This window comes from Zea mays, chromosome 1, assembly GCF_902167145.1.
Source record: "Zea mays cultivar B73 chromosome 1, Zm-B73-REFERENCE-NAM-5.0, whole genome shotgun sequence".
NCBI lineage: Eukaryota > Viridiplantae > Streptophyta > Magnoliopsida > Poales > Poaceae > Zea > Zea mays.
This window is the reverse complement of record NC_050096.1, coordinates 196,530,581-196,558,068: the sequence shown is the minus strand read 5'-3', so window position 1 is coordinate 196,558,068 and position 27,488 is coordinate 196,530,581. Positions and strand designations below refer to the sequence as shown.

Below are 27,488 nucleotides of genomic sequence, written 5' to 3'. Positions count from 1 at the left end.
GACCATGTCGGGTGGCGATCCTAGCGCCATGGACTCGCTTCATAGGGAGGAGCTTCTGCGGCGGACGAAGCAGCGAGGTGGCGTTGGCAGGGAGGATTTACAGAAACGACTACGTCCGTTGACAATCGATCGAATGGCTACAAATCTAAAGAGCGACATGGACACCGCGACGAAGGGCATTTTAAACCGGCTTTGTTATAGACAAGTATGAATAGAGAGTTATTCATCAAGCACATCTGCCAACGTAGAGTTGTAGTTGCGGACGACTGGAGGAACACTTATGGTAACATTGAGTTACTCAACTATGATCTTCATGACAACAAAGGATTTGTTCGAGGCGAGTGCGACGCTTTGTTTGATGAGCAGATGCAAGCTGTTAGACTCAATAAGAAGGGTATAGTGAAGCTAGCATGTATCATTTGGAAAGATAAGCAAATGATCAGTGTATGAGATATACGAAGATGTGCCTTGTAATGATAACCAGATCGCTGAAGTTCTATCTATGTTAACTCTTTTAATGAGGTGTGAGGATGAAAACTTTTCTTTCGTAAAGGTGTGGAATGACAGCTTTAGAGCCTGTGGTGTTTTAATTGATTCACAAACCATCAAGATGGCTGATTCATATCATGGTGTTTGCTTTCTTCTGAGATCAATGAATACAAAGTTTACTAAGTTCGTGACAGTTCAGAGACCAAGAGAATTGATGTTTTTGTCAGATCATTTTCTTAAAATGGCATACAGCGACTCACCCGCTTCAATCAAAATGGTCAATCAAAGATGGTCATCTAATCTGAAAGGATGCACAATGTTCAAAATAACCAATAACAAAAGAACTTTAAATATTATCAATACTTTTGGTACGTACTGTTTTCGTCGACCCTCTTCCTGACTCTTCATTTCCCTCTTTTCTTGTGCCTTTAAACTCACATGTCTTTTTGTTTCCCTCTCTCTTTCCTTCTGGTGTTTTTTGAACTCATTATGTGCTTATTTTTCAGCGAAAAAGGGCATACATGGGAGGTGGAGGTTTTAGGTATTCTCTAAGAACTACTTTCTTCTTGAAAGCTGAAAGGTAAGACATGATCATGGTCTTGCGGAATTTAAGTTTGTTTCTTTTGTCTAGCTGCATGACTGTAGTTATGGATGCTCGTAAAGGGATATCACCACTTCTCTTGAAGCTGCTGCAAGATATCTTTCATGTGCGGAATACTTCTGTCAACCTGAGTACCTTCGAAAATTGGGAGAATCCGGATCCAAAAAAGAGGAACCTAATTGTGCTTTGGGACATTTCAATCCATAGAGCTGCTAACATGTATGAAGACTCCTGCATCATTATATTTGCAGATGATAAAGAAGTTTAGGAAATACAGAATAACGGAATTGGTGAGATAAGTGTTGAGAAATAGCTTTATGTCCACCGCGGTGAGTGTAATATTATTTAAAATTAAATGATCATGACTCTCCCTAATTTTGTTAGCATTGGATTTGTGGCTTATTACTTAATTTTTTTTAACATGTTGTGTAGCGGAGTACAAGATATTAAAGTGAAGAAAGAAACTGAAGATGGAGAGCTGAAAAGAAAGATAAAAGTGACTTACAAACAATGTACTTTCTATATGTTTTTTGGCAATACCTTTACAAACATAGTTAACAGTTGAAGTCAGGTTCGGTCATCCTGTAGTGACTAACAATGAAACGGGCTTGCCCACTCAAATTCTCACAAATTTTAGCCTCTTGTCTTGTGTATTTAGGATAATCGGAACACTTTTAGTCACCACATGAGGCCAAAACTTGCGAAAATTTGAGTGGGCAAGTCTGCCTCACTGTTAGTCACTACAGGATGACCGAACTTGAATTAAAGTATTCACTATGTTTGCAAAGGCATTGCTAAAAAAACATCTAGAAAGAACATCGTTTGCAAGTCACATTTCTCTTTCTCTTTAGCTCTTTATCTTCAGTTTCTCTCTTCAATTTGACATCTTGTTCTCCGCTACACAGCATATTGAACAAAAAATTGAGTAATAAGCCACAAAATCAATGCTAACATAATTAGAAAGACATGATCATTTAATTTAAACTAACCATACACTCACTGTGGTGGATATATAGGTATGTCTCAACACTTATCTCATCAATTACGCTATTCTGTATCTCAACTTCTTCCTCTTCTGCAAATATAATGATGCAGAAGTCTCTTAAACGTTAGCAGCTCTGCGAATTGAAATGTCACAAACCAAAATTAGGTTCCTTTTTTTGGATCTAAATTCTCCCAATTTTCGAAGGTACTCAAGTTGCCAGAAGTATTCCGCACAAAAAAGATATCTTCCAGCTACTTCAAGAGAAGTGGTGATATCCCTTTGCGAGCATCCATAACCACAGTCATGCAGCTAGACAAAAGAAACAAACTCAAATTCCGCAAGACCTTAATCATGTCTTCCCTTTCAACTTTCAAAAAGAAAGTAGTTCTTAAAGAATACCTAAAACCTCCACCTTCCATGTATGTTCGTTCTTTCGCTGAAAAATAAGCACACAGTGTGTTCAAAAGGCACCAGAAGAAAAGAGAGAGGGAAACAAAGAGAAAGGTGAGTTCAAATGCACAAAAAAGAGGAAAAATGAAGAGTCAGGGAGAGGGTCGACAAAAACAGTACGTAGCAAAAGTATTGATAATATCTGAAATTCTTTTGTTATTGGTTATTTTGAAAATTGTACATCCTTTCAGATTAGATGACTAGTTTTGAATGGCCATCTTGGTTGAAGCGGGTGAGTAGCAGTAGTCCATTCTAAAAAGATAATCTGACAAAAACATCAATTCTCTTTGTTTCTGAATTGGTCACGAGCTTAGTAAACTTTGTATTCATTGATCTCAGAAGAAGGCAAACACCACAATCTAGATCAGCCATATTGATGGTTTGTGAACCACTTAAAACACCATAGGCTCTAGAGCTATCATTCCACACTTCTACCAAGGAAAAGTTTTCATCCTCACACCTCATCAAAAGAGTTAACATAGACAGAACTTCAACGAACTGGTTATCATTACAAGGCACATCTGCGTATATCTCTACGCTGACCACTTGCTTCTCTTTCTAAATGATACATGTCAGCTTCGCTATACCCTTCTTAATGAGCCTACCAGTCTGTTTCTGCTCATCAAACAAAGTGTCGCACTCGCCTCGAACAAATCCTTCTTTGTTGTCATGAAGATCATAGTTGAATAGCTCAATTTTACCATAAGTGTTCCTCCAGTCGTCCGCAACTACAACTCTACGTTGCCAGATGTGTTTGATGAATGACTCCATATCTAATTCATTCTGTTGGGGGCCTTCGGCTTCCGAAGGTCCTCAAAAACATGATTTGACAATGTTTTCCAAGTGAAATATGTGAACAGGTGTCTTCGGAATCGGGCCACGAGTATACAAGAATATGGTCAAGACGAAGCTTGAGTAGGACGGAAGGCGATCATGACGAAGGATAAGATGATCACGAAGCTATGCGCAGAAAAAGCTTCGGCATGACAGTAGAGAAGGGGAACCGACTTATATGATGAAAAGCCAAATTAGACCTCGAAGAATCACTATAGAGTTATTGATAAATGTAAAGGGCATTAATGTAATTTTCCACGGGCTGCGTCCTGTGCCTATAAATAGATGAACAGTATTCTCATACTGTTCACGCTGATCTGGCATTTTCTTTCCGCATCACGCCTGTACCTTTACTTTTCGTCAATCCGAAGGTACATTTGTAATTTGTTATTATGATTCTGATAATATAAAATAAAAATAAGTTGATGATAATATCTGTATTAATATTCGTATTTCATATATGTATTCTTCTTCATCATCCGTCGAACTTACGAAGGTCTCTTCCTTCATAACCTTCGTCCGGAATTCATTATGTCCGAAGGGACATAATGTCTTGAAGGACGAAAGACTTTAACATTTAACACTCTTTATGTTGCCTTGTTCTTAACTCCTAGCATTTGAGAATAAGTCCCCAACACATTCATACTTGTCAATCTCAGATGAATATCCAAGGAGCTTAGGTACAGTACCTTAAGCTTAGTTATTCCTTGAATAGGCCCATGGAAGAAGGCTGCCAAGTCATGATCTAAGCTCCAGGGGAGCATCAAATAGTGGACAAAATCTGGGGACAGGTCTCTTTCAAAATGAGATTTGAGCACTCCAATCTCAAGGCATGTTTGGCATGGCTCTGCTCCACCCCAGAGCAGCTCTACTCCAAAACTCTTGGTGGAGCAGCTCTGCTCCAGAGTTTAGATTATTTCTCATAACCGATGGCAATGGCGGGTAAATAACTCCAAACTCCATGACTAGGTTGCTTTTTTGGAGTTCTCGGAGCCACAAAAGAGGTACTTCAAAAAATTGTACAGCAACTTCAAAAACTTCATAAAGTTTACAACTCTGGAGTTAGGTTGTTTGGCATGCTCTAGCCAGCTCCTCCTTGGAGTTTTGCTCTGGAGCCATACCAAACAAGCCCTCAATCTCCGTGCTGAGCTTATTGGCAGCACCATACACACGCTTAATAAAACCATGAGTTATCCCCAGGTCGGTTACTCAACCTCACCGTCCCAAACATCTTCATCAGCATTTGCCTTGGTGTTGAAGTGCCTCTCGAAAAGAACAAACTGTAAGGGCTTAGCTTTTATACAAGAAAATAAAGTTTTTTTTACAACAAAAGGAATCCCTATCTACAAAAGGCCCTCACTATCTTGTTGCCCCATATTTCCTTTCCTAAACCTCTCAGGCAATATCATTAACGCACATTAATAAACTATTTCTTTCTTTAGAGATATATCAATCAGAACAAGGATCTGAGCAAGAAGGTATACTTTACAAAGCAGATTGTTGGTAATGCATGTGGAACATTTGGCTAATCAAGAACTGCCAGATGGTATAACTGCTGTAGTAAAGAGTCTTCAGCGCATGATTTGCAAATATCGGTTGCTCAAGCCCACTACTTGTAGTTGCAGTGTCTCGAAGAAGCATTTTTCATCTCAGCACTTTGAAAAATCTAACATCCATGATTCAATAGGACATCACAGGGATCCTGATGTTGAACCCCAGAAGCATTTGATCTCAAACTCATCATAATGCAGTTCATATTGCAAGATTCAACAGATTGGTGTATCAAACCTTGGCTCATAAAAGCAAACCTGGCTATTGCAGAGTTGACTAGCACAACCGGTAATCCACGACCAAGACTTCTTATCAACATCATACAGAAGACCTTTGCCCTGGTTCCACGACGTGAAACAGATCAAATTGTCCTGCCCAAAGCACTCGAACCTCTCAGACGACAACCTCAGCAGAGCCCTGAAGTACCTGGGTGGCATTCTACTAATCTCCACCCAAACTGTTCTGCCATGGTTCAGCTCCCAGATCCTCATACTCTATAGGGTGCTGTAAAGCCCGATTCACCCAACCAAGAACAACCTCGTGCAAGCTCCAGCCACCAGATAACCATCGAGCAGGGACCGTGGGAACTTGGCAGGTATATGCTCCCAACGCCCCGCATCCACTATGTACATCATCAGCCCCAGCGGCGAGAGCGTATCCAGGTACAACCTAGAGTCGTAGAACGCCATTTTCGACGAGCACAGGTTCGTCGCAGGCATCATCTGGTGCACCGACCATTTATTCTCCTTGGAGTCCTAGACCTCAGTGGGGAGCGCCTTGTCCCCATACACATCACTAGTGACGATCACCTTGAATGACTGGCGGCGGGTCTTATCGACCGCGAGCACCAGCTGCCTCTACTGGTTGTGATGCATGTCCGGGAGCACCCGCCAGGCCCGCGTGAGCGGGTTGCAGACGACGGTGCGGAAGGAGGCGCCGCCGTTGAAGCCGGAGAAGCAGACGAGGCCTCCCGAGGACCCGACGAGCCAGAGGTCCCAGGGCGGGAGGAAGCCGAAGGGGAGCTTGTAGCGGACATGCAGGGGGATGCTGAGCACGCTGCAGTGCATCGGCGGCGGGGAGTGGGCGCCGCTGCCGCCCCTAGAGAAGGTGAGGAGGCAGGGCCCGTGGGTGGGAGGGCACCGCGGTGTGCGCGGCGAGGAAGGCCCGGTCGCGAAGGATGGCCTCCTAGCGACGGAAGAGGAGGAAGGTCGGCACACAGGCGAGCACCTTGGGGAGCAGGTCGTCAGGGAGACCCGCCCAGACGATCGCGTCCATCGGCATGTCTGCATGGTGGTTGTGGTGGAGCGAGGTCGCGGGTGCGGCGGAGGAGACCTTGCCCTTGCCAAACACGGGCGGCGTCGCCGCCATGTCCTCGTCGAGCCCCTGCGACTTGATGCTGCAGATCGTCTTGGGCGGCCGCGACGGGCTCGTGGGACGCGCCACGCGCGCGGCCACCGCTGCCGTCGTGTCCATCGCCGCGGGCGACACACGAGATCGGGGTAGCGGATTCTAGGGAGGAAATCTGGTGGGGAGATTTCGAAGAGGCAGTGGCGCCTGATGTGCTCGCGGCTCGCTGCTCAAATATTTTTTTTCTCTCTCTCTCTCTCTCGCCTTCTCGCTAGCGGACGCTCCTCTTTTTGGAGAGAGTCGGCGCCCACTCGGAGGAGCTGCGGAATGGGGTCGGGGAGGACGTCCAGCCAGCGCAGGGTCAAACCAAACACGGGTTGGAGAAGGCCGACTCGTTTGCACTAGTGGATGTCGCGCGCCCTGCGCGCGATTTAAAAATTGATTTTAGACTTTCTTTAGATGGAGAAGAGACATAACCAGATTTGAAATATGACAATGCAGGTTACAATCTGTAATTTATATTTCTAGGCAAAGCCGACATAGAATCATATGAAAATCTGAGAAAAATAACTGAAGCAGTGTATATAATTATTTTTATATGTGGCAGGTGCCAATATAATTTCAGGAAACAAAGATACATGTGAAATAAGTGATATCATTGATTTTCGATTCCAATTTTGAGAAAGAGGAGTTGATTTAGATTTAAAGAATCGTCTCAGGATTATCATTGGCTCAACAGAAGGGCTAGCATAACTCCATGAACTTGTTGATCCGCAAATCATACACTAAAACATCAAATCAACCACTATCCTTTTGGATGAAAGTCTCAATGCTAAGCTTATTGATATTGGTGTTTGAAAACTTGTGTCTATCACATAAAAAGGGTCATGTATCTACCCAAATAAAAGAAACATTGGTAAGTATTTTATATTTTCTTCAGTGTAATTTCTGTTCACCTAAGAAACACTTCTACTGATTCCTCTTTTTTGCCTTGTTGGTAGGGCTCTTTGGGCTCTTGCCTTGTTCACCTAAGACTTTCAATTGGTTTAATTCCAAGTAACATATGCATTGTCATCTCAATTGCAAACTAGTTACATTTCTGCACTTTATATTTGCTTTGGTTTGTGTTGGCATCAATCACCAAAAAGGGGGAGATTGAAAGGGAAATTAGGCTAACCATTTCCTATAATTAATTTTGGTGGTTGACGACCAATGCAAACCTATGGACTAACTAGTTTGTTTAGAATACATGTATTACAGGTGCATAAGGTTCAACACAAACCAAGAAAAATATCAAGTTAGGGACACCATTTTATTGGAGCAAAAGAACTGGAGTGTGCTGTAGAATCGCGCACCGACTGTCCGGTGTGCCACCGGACAATGTCCGGTGCACCAGGACCGTACAGATGCAAACCAACCACTCTCGAGAATTCCAGGGTGTGCTCCACTATAATTTATTGGATTGTCTGGTATGCCACCGAACTGTCCGGTGTGCTAGCGGAGCAACGGCTCCCTGCGCAACGGTCGACTCTGCAAAGTGCTACAGTGATGAACAGTGCCGCGCAGAAGTCAGAGGGGTACCGGACTGTCCGGTGCCGCAAGAAGACAGTCTCCAACGGTCGACCAGCTCATAACCCTAAAGGTTGGCTGACGTGGCGGCGCACCGAACAAGGAACAGTGTCTGTCCGGTGGCGCACCGGACTGTCCGGTGCGCCCATCGTCAGCAGCCTTGGCCGACGGCTACCAAGTGGTTGGGGCTATAAATACCCACAACCACCTCAACCCATTGGCATCCAAGTTTTTCAGAGATCACATTCAATACAAGAGCTAGTGCATTCACTCCAAGACACATTTCCAAAGATCAGACCCTCTCCAAGTCTAGAATTCATCTCAACCACTTAGTGACTTGAGAGAGTGTGTTCATGTTCTTTTGCGCTCTTGTTTCTTGGATTGCCTTTCTTCCTTTCTCATTCTTGTTCCCAAGTGACTTGTAATCAAAGCAAGAGACACCTAAGTGTGTGGTGGTCCTTGCGGGGTCTTAGTGACCCGATTGATTAAGGAGAAGGCTCACTCGGTCTAAGTGACCGTTTGAGAGAGGGAAAGGGTTGAAATAGACCCGGTCTTTGTGACCTCCTCAATGGGGACTAGGTTCTTTGGAACCGAACCTCAGTAAAACAAATCATCGTGTCCACTTGCTTGATTCTTGTTTGAGTTGTTTTTCCTCTCTTCCGGACTTGAATTTAATTCTAACACTAACCTCGACTTATAGTATGTGTTTAATGTTATAGATTTCAGGTTTCGCCTATTCACCCCCCCCCCCTCCTAGGCAACTTTCAAATGGAATAATGGATCCAGAAATCTAGGATTCATGTAAACTAATTGGCTTAAGGAGATTTAAACATTTGGCTATGGAATGTGTGGAAGTCTGATGTTGACCGCCCAACATCAATTATGTGGTGAAGGAACTTGAGATCATCATATAGAACGAAAGGGCACAATTGTTAAATTCAGTGTTTTTATCAATTGAAAAAGTTTCGAAATGAAAAGAGATGAGATATTTGTACATAATACTGGCCCATGAATGATGAAAGCAGCAACAACACTTTTGGCCACAACATTGGGTGTTCATACCGAGCTGTTTAACCAAGGTAGATAACAGTCGCTACTCTTTGTTTTTAGGGATGTATGAGATTGACCTGTTGCTAGTACTGTATTGGGTCATACTTGTATGATTGTGGTAACTTAATTGAGAGAAAGGGAAAAAAATAAAATACTTGGATTTCATTATTTGTAGTTGGGAAGGCGAAGAATTTAGGATGGTAAGTAGACATGCAAGAAAGATGACAAGATGTTACCGTAAACCTAAGTATTTGAGATAGGTTGTTTCTTGACTCATGACAATACAAAAGTTAATAGCATTATTGCAGTTTAATTGTTCTTGCCATTCAATATATCTGAATAAGGTAAGTTTTGGATACTTTTCTGCATTTAGTTCCTTTATACTGTGGAGTGCCCTTTTTCTTTTGCTAATAGATGAGGTCAACTTTGTATGTGCTATCTAATTGTCGGTACATTTACTTTTTACTTTTATTGACCAGCAAATAAGGATAGAAGGATGGAATTGACCAGCAGTAGTGTAAGGAAGAGTGAAAAAGAGGGGAAAAGACATGCATGAATTGAGTCTTGTAGTGGAAAACAATAATACAAATGAGAAGATCAGATAGCATAGGTAATTTAATTTGTGAACAAACAACTTTACTTCACATTATTAGAAGGGTTAATAGTTTGTCATTGCATCTATTGATAGAGAGAGGGATATTTTATCTAGATAAAGAGAACAACATCGAGATCATGTACCTCTTCTGTCTTCTGGTATGGGCTGCAATATCTTAGTGATGTAGCTTACTTCAAGAGAGATTAGAGACCTTTGCATGCACAGTACACACCAAGAAAAAAAGTTTAGAACAAAATGATTGTCCTAAAACCATAGTGTGAAACCATCAAGATTCATATTATTATATGAAAAAATCGAATAGTGATCTGAGAATGAAGAAACGGGAGGAAGGGGATGTGGACAGGGGAGGAAAATTAGATCCCATGAACGGCCCGCACAGAATACTGCGGAGAACCTTTGTTTAACAAAAGATATCTTTACTAATAATATGAATGCTTCCGAAAAGATACCCAAAAGAAATCCCAAACTCTAGAACTCTATTTAACAATCCTAAAAAGGAACTTTCATTTGCATAATTAGCATGTACCACCTATTGCAAACATGTAGTATTTTGTAAGTGTGTTACTCACTATCCAAAAAATAGCAAAGTATGGTCGTCATCAGTTGTGTTTTATCAACCATATAATAAGAAAGTAAAATTAAGCTGAAAACAGTATTGCAGATGATTTACCAATGTCCTTTTCAACTTCCCAATATAGAAGTTTGTTTACATCGACATAAATGTAAGTTTCTCTTATTCTTAAAATTTAGACCATCCATCAGGATGTGTACCCATAGTTAAGTGGTTATAGTTGAGAGGCATATGCTTGTGTATGTTCTAAAAAGCAGCACTTATGTCTAATTACGCAAAAGTGCATGAATGAGATAATGTAGTGCAATGTGTTGTTGGAAGCACAAAGGAAAGTGGACAAACAACAATGTTTCTGAGAAGGCAGACTACGTACCTGATCATCTAATATAACATGCAACAAAGAATGAGGAACTAAAAAGGAGACATCTCTTAGATGGATTCCAGCAGCAGCATGAAAATAAACGGTTAAGAAAGGGAAAGGGAGAAGCAGAGGAAAAAAGAAGGCAAATATTAGTTTTCGAATCGTTTTTGAGAAAAATAGAAAATGAAAACAAAGAGCCATATGGGAAACAATTTGCATCGTAACAATGACCTATCTCTCATGTAGTTTTGAAACTCATGTAAGAGAAATGCACAGATAGGAAGTACTCCTGCTGTGTGGCCAACTTAACAGCAATAACAGGATTGGAAGAGAAACTTATATTAAACCAAAACGTTGACAAGAAGGTATCTGTTGTCCTGCAATCTTGCTTATGAGGCTTCATGCAAATAATTAGTTCAATTTTTAGTTATCCCATCATGGACAACTGAAGCAAGAAGCAACAAAGAAAGTTAAAACAAACAGTTAAGAACTAAGCATCGGAAGGAACAATAGATCAAAAGTAACACTTGCAACCTGGGTGAGGTAGTCAAGAGAATAATGGGTGTGTGAGATAGTTTCAGCCTGGTGATATCTCAGAAGCACAACTAAAAAGTGGAATTGAACTTGATAAGGCCAATATTCGCCACAAAATTTATCAGGACAGTACATAAGAGCATTACAGATCATGCTACTCTAAGATTGAACACAAAAAATGTAAGCATCGTTAATAGATAAACATTTCTCTAGGAAATTCTAGTTTTGCTCTTGCATCGTTGCTTTGCAGGTATAGGAGCATCGTTGCTTTGCAGGTATAGGTTCTATACTACAAGTGGCCTTTTCAACAGCTTCAACATTCAGAAGACAGAACAATGACCTTCAACAGGAGAGTAGTTGCTCAATATCTCCAACAATATTTTCAGGTCAATAGCCTATTTGTTGTTGTGGTCAACTATGGATTCCATTTTCACAACCATGAATTAAAACTACACGAACTAGAAGTTCTTACCTCAAAATCCCATTCACCAAACAGGTTTGGATCATGCTTGTAATATATGTATTTATAGGACATCAACCTTGCCGGCGTCCCCTGCAAACACACATCTCGCTTCAGTTAATCATCTTTTGTATCTAGTCATCAGGGGTTGAATAGGATAAAATAATACAAAAACTCAGCAATGATGACGCTTCCTCGAGTCGCGGGTGCCCGGCGACGAGAGCGCCATGGCTGGCGATGAGAGATCCACGGGTGGAGTTCAACCTCGTCGTGGCGGTTGGGGCCGTAAACACGGTGGCGCCTGAGGTTGTCGACGCGGTGGTCTTATACGCGCCAGCGGTGGAGGTAGAAGCCCTAACGCCGGGGTCTCTGCTCCTCCCAGCCACCAGGTTTCGCATCCTGCTGTTGGAGGAGGAAGGGAAAGGGAGAGGTGGGGGCTGCGGGAGCCGGGAGGGCCGCGCGAGCGGTGGCGCTGGGGTCGCTGCTCCTCCCAGCAACCAGGTTACACGCCCTGCTGCTCGAGGAGGAAGGGAGAGGGAGAGGTGGGGGCCGTGAGATTGCCACGCGAGCAGCGGCGGCCATGGACGATGTGAAGTGAATCTACAGAAGCTTTGAAGGGTTTAGATTTTAGAGGTCAGCCATTTTCAGAGGACAGGAGGCGGCGGCAGAGCTGTGGGAGGGGAATGGAGCCCTAGGCAACGGCCTAAGCCAACATCGTGGAACTACGGAGGGCAGGGGGATGGCGGGCGGCGGCGTTGGAGGGGAGGGTGGGATGTACTCCCGGCTGTCGCTGCCGGTTTCTGGGGGTGTGCGGCGCTACGGGAGCTGGGCATGGTGGGCGGCGGTGTTCGAGGGTTGCGGGGTGGGCTCCATGGAAAAAAATTCTTCACATCGCATATGTAAAGAACCTCTTTTACCGTCCCTCACATAAATCAGTTGTTGATCCATATAAATAAAAAAATAAATTAATAAAAAGTTATTTTGTAAATTTTAATCTGTCTTTATGGGCTTAGGTCTCTAAGTGGTGTATGTGTGAGACTATAAAAGATGGTGTTTACATTTGGTATGTACAGAATTTTTTTCGGCTTCATCGCGTAACGAAGAGGGCGCAGAGCAAAGGAAAACTCTCGTGGCGGCCAGGGCTGTCTCGAAGCATCGTGTATCGTGTAAGGAGAGCCCGCACATGGTAGGAAGTTCCCAAACCGTTGAGGCACGATTTGACGGCTGCAAGATTTAAAGATGGCGTGGATATCTTATCTAGCCATGTTTTGAACTAGCTTTAATATATAGGAAAAGGAAACTAGTGTTTGACATGTGCCCATGCGCGTGTGTTCAACTATATTAGTATAAATAGATAGGTTGTTGGAAGCATTAGTGCTGAGAAAATTTCTTAGTACTTGTCACATTCTTTATTCAGCAAGATGGCAGTAATAATACGTAAATGATATCTATGTCTCTTGGAAACTCTTTCGTCAAAACCTCGAACTAAACATTAGAACAATCCTAATTCAGCAGTACTCTTGGCTGAGATTTAAGTATGAACATGAAAAAATGTAATTCAACTTGTTCAAGCATAGCCAAACATAAGTGCAAAACCATGCACCATATATGATCAAAGGTCATTCAACAATCAGGATAACATCATTGTGTTTTACCCCTATGGCTTAGCACCACCTCTATTCTCCTCAAATCAAACAAAAGTGAAGCTTGGACTATGGCAATGATTATTATGGTACAACTACTATACTCAGTTAGCTCCTTTGAAAAAATATTATGCACAGACAGCACACAACATAGTGAGAAAAATATATATCTGCACTTTAGAAAAAGGCTAGCAAGCTCTATAGAACATGCCATAGAAATATGAGAACGACCAGTTGTGCAGAGAATGGCCATACATCATATGAAAAACAACCATAGAAATCCAAGACTAAATAAAACCTAGCTGAAATGAAAAATATCAATTAACAATGTCAATAGCTCGGTTAGAGAGTTGGAGAGGAGAAATCCAAGATCCAGGAAACAAGCGAGGCTGCCAGGAGCAAGACCACGGCACTACAGGCCTTAAAACTTCAAAGTCTCGCTTCCATCTCCAAGCAGTTTGCAGGCAAAAGACATTTTAGAAGCGCGCTGCATTAGCACAGAGTAAAGCAGAGCAATGGCAACCGCTAACCTAGGGAGCAGCAATGGCATCGTTGTCGGCCTGTGTTCGGCGCTTTGCTGCGGCCTAGTCCTACCCAAGGACGAAGAAGTGCCAATGCACAGAGAAGCACGTCGGGGTGGAGCTGTGGCCCATGTCGATGGCCAGGAGGCGTCGTCGCCGCCGCTCATGCCATCCTGGGTGGCACCGCCAAGAAGGCGAGTTAGAGGCCTGCGCCTTCCTCTCGCAGTGGAGGTGGACCGCTCGCTATCGCGGTCTTGGCCCTCAGCGGCCAGGAAGGAGGCGGAGGAGTTGTCACCGCTCTGTCCGTGAGCCGACGAGGCGAGGCGGGTGGGGTGCGACAGATCTGAGGCGGGGAGAGGGAGGTAGAGTTACCAGGGGCAGCAGCGCGGAGAGGGAAGGGTGGAGGCACAGGGGTGGCATGGCGCTAGGCGTGAAAGCTTGGCCCCACGCCCTGATTCGGGGCTGGTGCCGACCCTTGGAGCCACCGCGTCGCCACCATGGGCCACCGCACGGCCGCCCTAAGCTCCGCCACCGGATCTAGCGTTTTAGAGGGAGGGATACAAGGCTCTTGGTGGTGGCTCGCAGCGGGGATTGGAGGGGCTGGATCTTGGAACTTCGCAACATCGGTGTGTTGGGTCGCGTAGTCGTTGGGACAGGGGCGAAGGGGGATATGTTCTCACAGTTGCTTTCATCGAAGAGGGATCAGTGGAGCGACCCTTCCCTACCATGGACGACGGCGGAGTCTACTTTTCCGTGCAGGCAGCACCTACCTTCGGATTGCTCTGGAATCACTGTGAGGCCTTGTTCATTTGTGTCGGATTGGTGGGTCGGAACGATTACTAACCGGATTGCTTCTCTAATTTATATAAATTTTGATTAGTTGGAACGATTCCGGGTGCAATCCGACACAAATGAACAAGGCCTGAGTTGAGAGGCCGGGTCTGGAATCTTCCAAGCGCCAGACCGAGACTTCGCAGCCAAAGATGTTGGAAACGTTTTTCAGCCGCTGGATTGCGATCAGATGGACGAAGAAAAAAAGGACGACTTGGATACCTTAGTCGATGTCGTTTTGAATCGGCTTTGTATATAAAAATCATATATATATATATATATACTTGACACACACAAAGCACGCCTAGAAAATATTTAGTAATATAAATTATAAAAATATTGTATCTTTATAAGCAAATAATTTATATGTACTGTTAGTAGCATAGATAAGCAAGTAAAAATATTTCGACGAGCACAGGTTCGACGCAGGCATCATCTGCTGCACCGACCATTTATTCTGCTTGGAGTCCTAGACCTCAGTGGGAGTGCCTTGTCCCCATACACATCATTAGCGGCGATCACCTTGAACGACCGGCGGCAGGTCTTGTCGACCGCGAGCACCAACTGCCTCTGCTGGTGGTGATGCATGTCCGGGAGCACTCGCTAGGCCTGCGTGAGCGGGTTGCAGACGACGGTGCGGAAAGAGGCGCCACCGTTGAAGCCGGAGAAGCAGACGAGGCCTCCCGAGGACCCGACGAGCTAGAGGTCCCAGGGAGGGAGGAAGCCGAAGGGGAGCTTGTAGCGAGCGTGCAGGGCAGCAGGGGGATGCAGAGCACGATGCAGTGTGTCGACGGCGGGGAGTGGGCACCGCGGTGTGCGCGGCGAGGAAGGCCCGGTCATGGAGGATGGCCTCCCCGCGACGGAAGAGGATGAAGGGCGACACGCGGGCGAGCACCTCAAGGAGTAGGTCGTTTGGGAGACCTGCCCAGACGGTCGCGTCCATCGGCACGTCCGTGTGGTGGTTGTGCTGGAGGAGCGAGGCCGCGGGCGCGACGAAGGAGGAGACCTTGCCCTTGTCGAACGCGGGCGGCGTCGCCGCTGTGTCCTCGTCGAGCCCCCGCGGCTTGGTGCTGCAGATCGTCTTGGGCGCGTGCAAAGCGCTCGTAGAAGTTCAGGGTCACGCTGCGTAGAAAACACACACACACAGATATATATATATATATATATACTAGTTATGTGCTCGTGCGTTGCAACGGGAACATATAATACCATTGATAGCTTATGTACGTTGGGATGAGCATCGACATATATCTGACCGGATCTTCTTCTTCCTTGGGGATCTGGAGAAAAGCCTGTTCAGAAGCCAAACATGTTAAGACCTGATCATGTGCTGCCCTTGTGTCTCTGATCATCATCAGCACACTATTCGACGCTTGTATGAGTCTTGTTAATTTGCATGCCTCGTGCATAGTCTCTCAACCATCAATTCATTATGGTATACAGAATTCGTGTGAGTTGTGACAAACATTATCAAATTCATATAAATTATTTTAAAGAATCAATATAGAGTTTTATATGATAGAGAAATACATGTGGATTAAAAAATGCTAAACAAAAGATCTAAAATATAACAGTTCGATCAAGTTGCATAAGATGTACAATTTTCCAATTGCTTCTGCATTTGGAAGTCCACCTTTCTGTGTTATCTTTGCTATTTTTGACTTAATAGAATCGAAATAGTATTGAACACTAAGAAAACTACAAAATGAGATGGAGTTGTGTTGACTGAAAAACATATGTACGTAGCATTTGGAATAAAAAATACACTTTAAGTATTCAAGTACCAGATAATACCAGACAAGGGATTAATTCCACAGAGCAAAGTACAAAATCCATGACAAGATATTTCATAATAGATTTAAAAAAGGAAGGCTTTTGCTTAAAATATGAGGCCTTAATCTCAAAATGTATATGTGATATTGAACGGGTCACCACCAATGCCTACACAAGTTGACTGCCCCAAACCTACAGCTGTTGTTTGAAACACTCATCAACAGAAATCAGACATGCATTAACCAAACATAGTCAGGTGCTCGTGTGTTGCCACGACTCACAAATTATTAATCTTTATTTTTGCGTAATTTTAGATTTTTACCGTTTAAATGTGGGAGAGGAGGGAGAGGTGAATGGAATAGTAGAGATAAGATTTATAAGAAATAGGGATCTGCACCAAGAACATAAACACAAATTAATTAGCATATTCTTGCCCCCTCAAGTTAAAATCATGCATCAATAGTACAACAACAATACAAATCTGGTGTGCATACTACAGAACAGGAATGTAGGCATTGCCTTAATTAAAAAAGTAATGTGCTAGTATTAGTAGTACCTTCTAGGGTTGAGTCTTCCTCAACACCCTTGTATGCCCAGTGGCATGATGCAATGATGTTCTCAGACGCATATCTTGCGATATTTATTTATAACCAGTCAAAAACTCAAAGAGTAATCTTACTTTACGAAGGATTTGAAACATAAAGAAAATTATGAAAATTACTGTATTAATCAACGAAAAAACACTCGATGCAACAACATACAAAGATCAATTAAATGCCCAAGCACAAAAAATCTGAATGTGAAGCAAAGCATATATACATATCTGGACATACAGTCTGGTTCTTGTTGCATGCTTCCAAGCTGGACACTTCTCCGACCATTCTCTGTGCTACCGAGCGAATAAAGGTCTGAATAATTAACATTTAGCTTCTCTCTTTCTCTCTATCTATAGAAAACTCTTATCCTAGTTCCATATCATTATGTTTTTCTTCAGTGTGTCGATGTAACCGGCTACGCTGTCTCCATAGAGGTCGTCTTTAGTCGGCTAGATGATGCTGGCGTTCCAAACCGGGCAATTAGTGAACAAAACAGAGCATGCCCTAGCATCCAGGTTCCTATAGATTTCAAGATCATGACTGATGATGCCCAGTATTTGACGTACGTACATAGTGTAAAACAGTCTTCCTTGCATACCAGTGGAAGTCGATGGTGTTCCCTCCTTTGTCGGAGTGAAGTGGCTATGGAGTACATGTAGTAGTTGTGTTAGCAGTCAGTAGCATGAGCGATCAACCACATTGTTGATCTGATCAAACACACCAAATAGAGCACATCAAACCTTGCTTGCGTTAGTCTCGTATATCAAATACATAGAAACTTTGGAAATTCGTAACTTCCCCATTTTAATTCCAAATTGAACCGTTCCAGATGTGTTAGTCTCGTATGAATATTTACTACGCAGTAACAACATTGATTATACCATGTTTCATACTTTTATAATTAGATATTTATTTATCCTATGTTAATTGGGTTAATCTATGTCTATTGGATTAATTTATTTAATATATTAATATAGTATTCTAACTTTATGGTTATACGATGTTTGACCATTAGTCTTGCAAACACACACACTTACCTTTTTGTTTAAGCAAAAGCGTATGGTGGTACGTGTCCGATGACTAACAATGTACGAGGGAATTTCTTCCGGTATGTGTGAAACGTGCTCTCCAATAATGAGACCATGCAAATCGTGACATATATCGAAGTCTGCATGATACTGATGGTTGCAATGTAGTGGTGAAACAGATAGATTATAAATAACAAAATTTATGTATGGTCAGAATCACAAATTGATTATGAAACATTTTCTCATAACCTGCCTTTGACCTGTTCTGCCTCCGACGGTCATAGTCGTACAACCTCGCGCCAAAAAATCATCTTGCTGCGGCACTAGAGACGTTAGTCTGAGCAACAAACAATACACACCAACGCTTATAAGTCACGTTTCGACGCTCTGTGTGGCCTGTATAGCACTAATCAAATAACACCATAGCAGTGCCTGTGTAGCGGTGTATGCGGCCCAACGATTGGTTCGGCCCATTCTGCAGACCATCCTGTGAGCCGCTGTAACAGCTCCTGCGGATCGCGCGCCCGCGGCCACCCCGCGTCTAACGCTGTGATGAGCGCTTTAAACGGCAGCCGATATTTCTTGTGACCCAACTGCCCGTTTCTTCCCTTTCCTGGTAGACGCACGATAATGCGGACACCCTAATCCCCGGATGCAACTGAAATGGGTCCAGATTCAACAAACTTTTTCTGCGGCCTCATGCAGCTCAGCAATTGCACGCGTGCAGAAAGGCGTCCGAGAGACTGGAATCAATGCGGGGCATGAGCGCTCGACTTGACCGCCAAGTTTTTGCAGCTGGAAAAAATAAAAAAGAAACAACTCCAGTGAAGGTCTCATCTCATCAAACAGGAGACGTGACGCTGAGCACCGGACATACACTGTACGGACTACTTTGTGCAGTTCCTGAAGGCGTACTTGCTACTCTATAGTGTACTCTGTAATCGTAACGCAGCGGCAGTACATGGTTTGGGGGTAACGATCGACCGTTGCTTGATGATTTTCTATGGTGGTCTTCTTAGGACGCTCACATCTATAAATGAATTTCAGAGGAAGGCATTCTTTGTAACTATAGATTATATAATCTATATTACATAATTTGAACGTACCTATTTGGCAATCCAGCTTATTGAAATTTTCATTATTAATTTTAGTCAAGTGTTATGTAGCGAGAGCAAGGAAAAATAAATGAAATGTTTTTTAAAAGAGTGGTAATAGTGGTTAATTTCTTCTGAAGTTGAAATGGTATTGGGTCCTTTCCCAAAAAAATAATATCAAATAAACACCCCTTGAGTAGATTATGGGATTATGATAATCTAGCCTCCATATTATATAATCTGGCATAATAATCTAGATTATTCAACATAGATTATATAATTGAGATAGAATATAGTCTGAAACAAACATGCACTAAGCAACTAAAGAGGAGGGCATAGTGCGTGCGTGCCTCTAAAAACGACTCTTCAAATCTACTAACTATTAAGAGAGCACTGTAGACTGCCCCCGCCTCCCTACCCCGCCCGCCCGCAAGATGCGACAACCACGATCCGCCCGCCCGCCGCAATCCCCGCCCGCCCTCCACAATTCTCGTCCGCCATGTGAGGCATGCTGGAAGTCCATCAACCACCGGATCCTCTCCAGCCGCCTCACCCCCGCGGTCCTCCCCGATGAGCACGCGCTCACGGAGTCCATCAAGCGCCGCCTGACCGCCTCGGGCTGCCCCGATGATGCGCTCTCATCCGCTGACCTCCACTCCAAGCTCTCCGTCCGTGCCCTCGAGCGTCGCTGTGGCCGCTCCTCTACCTGCTCGACTCGCTCTCCTCGCAGTACCGCGCCGCCGCCGTGGCTTCATGCCTCCCAACTCTTCCCATCGCCGCCCCACCGCGGAATGCCACCTCGGGGAGAGCGAGTCGAGCAGGACAACTCTTCCCATCGCCGTCCGCCCGCTCACCGCTGACCACCCGCTCTGGCGCTCGGCCTTGGCCCCGTTTCTGCCCTCGCCCCTCAGCCGCCTCGGCGCCTGTTCGAGACCGACGTCCTCGCTCCATCCAGTCAGTTGACCAGCTCGACTGCTCTAGCTCGTGCTCTCCGTCCTCGACTTGATTTCTTCCTTTCAGCCCAACCCAGCCCAAAGTCGTTAGATCGTGGCACTCCGTCCAACCCTCCTAGGTACGACGACAACGACGATGAGGCCATCGTCACCCCCTCCGTCCCCTACGACCCGATGGCGCTAAGGAAGGCGTTCGAGAAGGCCGTGGTGAAGCGACTGATGACATACGTCCCGTTCGACGTCTTGCTCTCCGACGGGCTGGACTCGTCGCTGGTGGCGGCCGTCGCCGTTCGCCACCTCACTGGGACAGAGGCCGCTAGGCGCTGGGGCACCAAGCTCCACTGCTTCTACGTGGGCCTAGAGGGGTCCCCTGACCTCAAGGCGGCCAAGGAGGTGGCGGAGTACCTGGGCACCCTGCACCATGAGTTCCACTTCACCGTTTAAGACGACATCGACGCCATCGAGGACGTGATCTACCAAACAGAGACGTACGACGTCACCATAATCAGGGCGAGCACGCCCATGTTCCTCATGTCGTGCAAGATCAAGTCCCTCGGGGTCAAGATGGTCATCTCCGGCGAGGGCTCCGACGAGCTCTTCGGAGGCTACCTCTACTTCCACAAGGCGCCCAACAAGGAGGAGTTGCATCGAGAGACGTGCAGGAAGGTCTGTGTCAGTTTCTTTCACTGACTGACTGGCTGGCATTGGTGGATGGATGGATGATCGATTCTTGCTCTGCAGGTTAAGGCTCTGCATTAGTATGACTGCTTGAGAGCCAACAAGGCGACGTCGGCTTGGGGCCTGGAGGCTCGCGTCCTGTTCCTGGACAAGGAGTTCATGAATGCAGCCATGAGCATCAATCCTGAGTGGAAGATGGTACTTACTGACACTACCCTAGCTGAGAACAGAAAGAGAGCTCATTGCCTTTTCAATCAAACAAAGCAAATCAAAGCAGTATGTATATGTGACTAGATGAGGGCTTTAATTTGCAGGTCTGACCTGATCTTGGAAGGATTGAGAAGTGGGTGCTGAGGAAGGCATTCGACGACGAGGAGCAGCCATTCCTGCCCAAGGTGGTAGCCAACCTGCGTTTCAGCTGCTTCTACTGAATCTTCCCTAGCCAAAATTTGGACGTTCAGACAGACATCTAAAAAGATTTTGCCTTGCAGCATATCCTCTACAGATAGAAGGAGCAGTTCAGTGACGGCGTCGGGTACAGATGGATCGATGGCCTGAAGGCTCATGCAGCATCAAATGTAAATGCTTCCATGTCAATTTAAGGACAACTCTATTTTTTTCTCTCTCTCCATGGATCATGATCCATATACATACACTATTTGAATGTAGGTGACTGACAAGATGCTGTCGAATGCAAAGTTCATCTTCCCACACAACACTCCGACCACCAAGGAGGCCTACTACTACAGGATGGTCTTCGAGAGGTTCTTCCCACAGGTGGGTGGAGCTAATTTAAATTCGTTTAGGTTCTTAATAAATTCATACAATAATTGATATATGTTCATTTATTTGAATATAGACATAAAAATCAAGATCTAAACCCTTTACTAATTTTAGGAGGATGGAGGGCATTCTTCAGCCAGCAGACATTATCAACTAACATGTAAATATATTACTAAATCATTGGCCATACAGAAATATGCTATCCTGACGGTACCTGGCGGCCCAAGTGTGGCGTGCAGCACAGCCAAGGCCATCGAGTGGGACGCCTACAATAGGGTCTTATAGAGTAGTAATAGATTTGTGAGTCGTTGCAACACACATACACCTAACTATCATATATATAGGTCTGCATGATATTGATGGTTGCAATGTAGTGGTGAAACAGGTAGATTAAAATAACAAAATTTATATGTATAGCCAGGATCACCAATGGATTACAAAATCTTCTCATGACAATGTAACACATTTTTATATAAGTTATTATGATATTATATGTTTCCGTTGCAACGCACGGGCACACACCTAGTATATATATGAAAGCCGGATCGAAACACTGCCATACAGAGTGCCACGTCGCCTTCTGAATATCAGCCGTTCGATATTGATCGCTCGGTGGCTACTTACCTACCCCTTCTGATCACCTCTGCCACTTTATTCTCGTCTTCTCTGGAAGGGGCGCTTTCACCAACAACGGTGAACTGCTGAAGCAGCTTCCTATAGAGTCTAGACCCTTCCTCCTCGTGTTTAAAACGACAAAGGCCGAAGGATGTGCTGCTGTGCATCCTCGCCCTCCACACGCAACCTGCCAACATGCACCTGCTGTCGTCTCGCCGCCTTCGCGTCTTCACTTGCGTTCTCATTCGCTCTCGCGCTTTTCCTCGTCCTGCCACCGCCACCGCCGTCAGGCTTGTTGCTCACTGGCCCCTGCTCCGTTGTCGCTCACAGGCTCTTTCGTCGCATCATCGAACTATGGCGCCGCATCGCATCCGGCTTCGCTTCCTCGCGCCGGGCCTCCCCATCTGTCACTGCCTTCGTGTGGGCCCCGCGCAACACTCTTGCGGCGTCATTCTGCGCCACCTCTGTGCAAGGTGGTGTCGGCGTCTCCAAGTGGCCATTTATGACGCTTTCATTCGATGACGGCGGCTTCCAGATCATGCGAAATATCTCCGCCCTTCCTCTTCACAGGTTTATTTGCAACATACTGTTCATGTTAGGTATGTAGAGTTTTTTTTCCCTTGCCCTCACTTGCAATATTATGCATTGCACCATCCACACAGAATCATAACTACTGCCTGTATGTCACACATTCCATCCATGATTTATTTCCCCATATGCTGAGAACATAAGTGTTAGAGTATATGGATTAAGCCCATGAGGCTAAGCCCATGTGGCCCATGTATAAACTCTATATAGCCACCCTCTAGGGTTGGCCCTGATAATCCAATGATTATTACCTTGACATGGTATCAGATTAGGGTTCCGCTCCTCCCTCACCCCACAGCCGCCGGTGGCTAGGGTTTCCTTCCCTGCCCTCCAGGCGCCGCCGCCTCTCTGCTGCCCGCCGCCATGCCGCCAGACGCCCTACCCGCGACCCTGAGCCGGCTGAGCCGCGCTGCCGCGCCGCCAATGCCTCCAGCTCGCCGCCAACGCCTCTAGCTTCTGCCCGCCATGCCGCCACACCGCCAGACGCCCTGCTCGCGACCCCATCCCCCCATGGCTGGCGAGCAGCCTCCTCCTCCTTCCCCCTCCTATTTCCACGTCTTTCCTCCCCTCTCCTCCTCCTCTTGGGCCCGCGCCACCGCCGTTACTCCACCCCGTGACGGTTCTCCCGGATGCGCGGGCACTGGAGCCGTCGCCACCACAGGTGGGAGGGCCGCCCCCTACGTCGCGCGTGCCCCCCGGTCTCCCCAGCGCTCGGGCTGGAGTGGGGGGCAGGGCCTAGCGCTGTTGGTGGGGCCCTCACCACTGCGAGCACCGCCTCTGCCCTTGCTGCTATGGCAAATGCAGTTCCCACGGGGTTGCAGGTCTGGAGGACCCTCCCCCTCCGACCCCTCTGCTGGTCGTCGATCCGCCTCCTGTCGTTGATCAGCCACATCCTCCACCGGTCTCCCACTAGGGATACACCGTTGCTGCCCTCATCGCTACCCGCGCGGAGCACGCGGCGCGACATGCCCGTCTGCGGGAAGCGGCCCTCCTGTGGGAGCGCAAGCGCGAGGCCGTCGACGCTATCGCTGCTCAGATTGCCACGGCGGAACAGCTCTTCGCCTCGCCTGTGGCCAACGACGGCGGGGCCACCTCCTTTGACACCGTGGGCGTCGTGTACGACGTCTCGACCGTCGGAACCGGGCCACACACCACCACCACGGTGCTCTGGCATGACCCGGCTGATCCCCTCGTGGCTCAGCTCCACCTTCAGGCTGGGAGTGTCCAAAACATTCGCCTCATGGTCCCCGTCATACTGGAGCCCAAGTTGCCGTCCTACGCACGCTGGCGGGACCTACTCCACCTCACCCTTCGCCGCTATGCCCTGGATGACCACGTCCTCTGCGACCCCACCGGTCTGGCGCCGATTGCCGTGTGGGTGCGCCTCGACAGCATCGTGCTCACCTGGATCATGGGGACGATCTCCATCGACCTCCACAGCCTCCTCCGGAGCCTTCCTCACGCTCGGGCTGCTTGGTTGGCCGTCGAGGGCCAGTTCCTGGGCAACGCCGAGGCCCGGGCTCTCCGCCTTGACGCGGCCTTCCACACCTTCGTCTAGGGGTACCTCAGCGTCAGTGAGTACTGCCGCAAGATGAAGACCACGACAGACTCACTTGGCGATCTAGGCTGCCCCGTGGAGGACCGCATCCTCGTCCTCAACGTCCTCCGCGGCCTTAGCGATCGCCACACCCACCTCCGGTCGTTGATCATGCGCCAGCGCCCCTTCCCTACCTTCCCCTAGGTCTGTGACGACCTTGCCCTGGAGGAGATCACTCTGGGTGCTCGGGCTGCATCGATCTTCGGCCCGGGGTCCTCGTCTTCCTCGACAGCACTGGCGGCTACCACCCCAACCCGTCCACCTACTCTGTCATAGTCTGCCCTTGGCCCTCGTCCACCTGAGCTGAGTGGGGGCGGTGGGGGCCGAGGTGGCAGAGGCGGGGGTGGTGGTGGCCGTCGCCGCCATGGTGGCCGCGGTGGTGGTGGTGGCGGTTCCGGCGGCGGTGCCCGTGGCAACGCATCGACGCCAGGACCCCAGCAGGGTGCCCCTTGGCCCACCTTCTACCACCCGTGGTCAGGATGCATCTCCCTGTGGCCGTTCCAGGGGCCAGGTTCTGAGGCTCGTCCCCCAGCGGCCATGTTCGCTGGTGCGCCACCGGGGTTCACCTTGCCGCCAGGGTTCGCCTTCGCCTATCCGTCGCCCTAGACCTCGACACCTGCCGCTACGTCATGGCCCACGCCGCCGGCTGCTCCACCGTCTGGGCCAGTTGGTTGGGACGCGGCCGCCCTTGCTGCCTTCTAGACTCCTACTCTGACTCCACCGATGGGTCCCAAGTGGATCGTGGACACTGGTGCTACCTACCACACCACTCCCAACCCTGGTATACTCACCTCTGTTCGCCCTCCTTCTTCCTCTCTTCCTTCATCCATCATGGTGGCGAATGGCTCGTGTCTTCCTATCACATCCGTGGGTGCCACCGGCGCTCCCGGCTCTTTTCGCATTCCCGATGTTCTTGTCGCTCCTTCTTTGGTCCACAATCTTCTCTCTATTCGCCGTTTTACCGATGATAATTCTTGTTCTGTCGAGTTTGACTCTTCTAGTCTTACTGTGAAGGACTCGGCAACTCGGCGCCCCCTCCTCAGATGTGACAGCAACGACCCCCTCTACACCCTTCGGCTCCCGCATGCCACCTCTTCTTTGTCTTCGTCACCTAACACATTTGTTGTTTTTGCTGCCACCACATCTTCTACTACCTAGCATCGTTGCCTTGGTCACCCCGGACGTGATGCCTTGATGCAGCTTACTCGTAGTGCCACTATCCCATGTACTAGATCACCTGATGAGCATCTTTGTCATGCGTGCCCATTAGGCCGCCATGTTCGTCTTCCTTTTTCTTCTTCTTCCTCGCATGCTACTCATGCATTTGATCTTGTACACTGCGATTTGTGGACTTCACCTATTACCATTATGTCGGGCTACAAATACTATCTTGTGGTGCTTGATGATTTTTCTCATTATGTGTGGACTTTTCAGTTGCGTGCCAAGTCTGAGACTTTCCCCACCCTCCGCCACTTCTTTACCTAGGTGTCCACTCAGTTCGACCTCACCATTAAGGCCGTTCAGTGTGACAACGGTCGGGAGTTCGATAACTCCACCTCCCGTGACTTCTTTCTCTCCCACAATTTACAGTTGTGGATGTCTTGCCCGTATACCTCCTCCCAGAACGGCAAGGCTGAGCGCATGATCCGCACGACCAACGACACCATCCGCACTCTTTTTCTCTAGGCACACCTACCGGCACGCTTCTGGGCCGAGGGCCTCCACACCTCTACCTACCTCCTCAATCGTCTCCCTTCCACTGTGTGCCTGGCCTCCACTCCTCACCAGGCACTCTTCGGTACCCCTCCGCGCTATGACCACCTTCGTGTCTTCGGGTGTGCCTGCTACCCAAACACCGCTGCCACTGCTCCTCACAAGCTAGCACCCCGTTCCACCCTCTGTGTGTTTCTCGGATACTCCCCGGATCACAAGGGCTACCGCTGCTTTGACCTCTCCTCTCGTCGGGTCCTCATCTCTCGCCATGTGGTGTTTGATGAGTCCGTTTTTCCTTACTCCACCACACCCACACCACCTTCCCCCGACCCTGACCTTGATCTCTTCACTCCCTATCTGACTGACATGGTGGTCGAGCCACCTATACTTCCTCTTTCTGCAGGTACTCACTCACTGCCTGTCGCTACTACTCCCGGCCCGATGCCTTGCCCGGGTCCGGTGGTGTCGGCACTGGCCCCTCCGGCCTGCTTTGCACAACCGGTGCGGGTCTACCAACACCGACCCCCGGTGACCACATCACCGGTCGTGGGACTGCCGCCGCTGGTCCCTCCGGCACGCATCGCCCAGCCAATGCACGTCTACCAGCGCAGGCTGCCGCCGCCAGGGTTCGCACCACCGTCGCCGCTGTCGCCCCCACTGTCGTCGTCCCCACCGGTGACCTCTTCTCCGGCGGCGCCGCCGGTGGCCCAGTCCCCACCAGGGACACCTACACCTCCGTCGCGGCCACCCGCGGCACGTGTCCAGACGCCGGTGTACCACCCACTGCTCCTTCACCGAGACCCACGGCATGTCCACCCGATGGTGACGCGGCACGCAGCTGGTACCCTGCCGCCCCGGGTTCTGGCGGCCACGCCCGGGGACTCGCAGGTCTCTCCGGTACCCTCCACCGTCCGCACCGCCCTGCTGGACCCCCACTGGTGTCGGGCGATGGAGGAGGAGTACGTGGCGCTCGTCGCCAACCAGACGTGGGATCTGGTGCCCCGTCCACCCGGCACCAACGTTGTCACCGGCAAGTGGATCTGGACGCACAAGTGGTGGGCCGATGGTAACATGGGATGATACAAGGCTCGCTGGGTTCTTCGGGGCTTCACTCAGTGCCCCGAAGTCGACTACGACGAGACCTTCAGCCCAATTGTGAAGCCGGCCACCGTCCGCACGGTGCTCTCGCTGGCCCTCGCTCACTCCTGGCCAGTTCACCACCTCGACGTTAAGAACGCCTTCCTGCACAACGCCCTCACCGGACCGTCTACTGCTGTCAGCCGGCGGGGTTCGTGGACTCCTCTCGCCCTAACATGGTCTGCCGACTCAATAGGTCTCTCTATGGCCTCAAGCAGGCTCCCCAGGCGTGGCACTCTAGATTGGCTACGTTCCTTGTGACACTAGGCTTCATGGAGGCCAAGTCAGACACGTCTCTGTTCATCCACCATCATGGAGCAGAGACTGTCTACTTGCTTCTCTACGTGGATGACATTGTCCTCACTGCCTCCAGTTAGTCACTTCTTCGCCGCCTCGTCGATGCGCTTCAGCGGGAGTTTCCGGTCAAGGATCTGGGCGTGCTTCACCATTTCCTAGGGGTCACTGCTGAGCTTCGCCCCTTAGGACTCCTACTTCACCAGCGACAGTACACTCTTGACAT

At 47.8% G+C, this 27,488-nt stretch overlaps 3 pseudogenes; 1 reads left to right on the top strand and 2 right to left on the bottom strand.

Annotated features, from left to right (window-relative positions):
- Window positions 1-4,631: 4,631 nt before the first annotated feature.
- LOC109943483 (F-box/kelch-repeat protein At5g15710-like) lies at window positions 4,632-12,290 on the bottom strand (annotated as a pseudogene).
- A 2,451-nt stretch (window positions 12,291-14,741) lies between these two features.
- On the bottom strand, window positions 14,742-19,405 carry LOC103645161 (F-box/kelch-repeat protein At5g15710-like; annotated as a pseudogene).
- Window positions 19,406-19,531: 126 nt separating this feature from the next.
- LOC103645160 (asparagine synthetase [glutamine-hydrolyzing]-like) lies at window positions 19,532-22,915 on the top strand (annotated as a pseudogene).
- The last annotated feature ends 4,573 nt before the right edge of the window (window positions 22,916-27,488 follow it).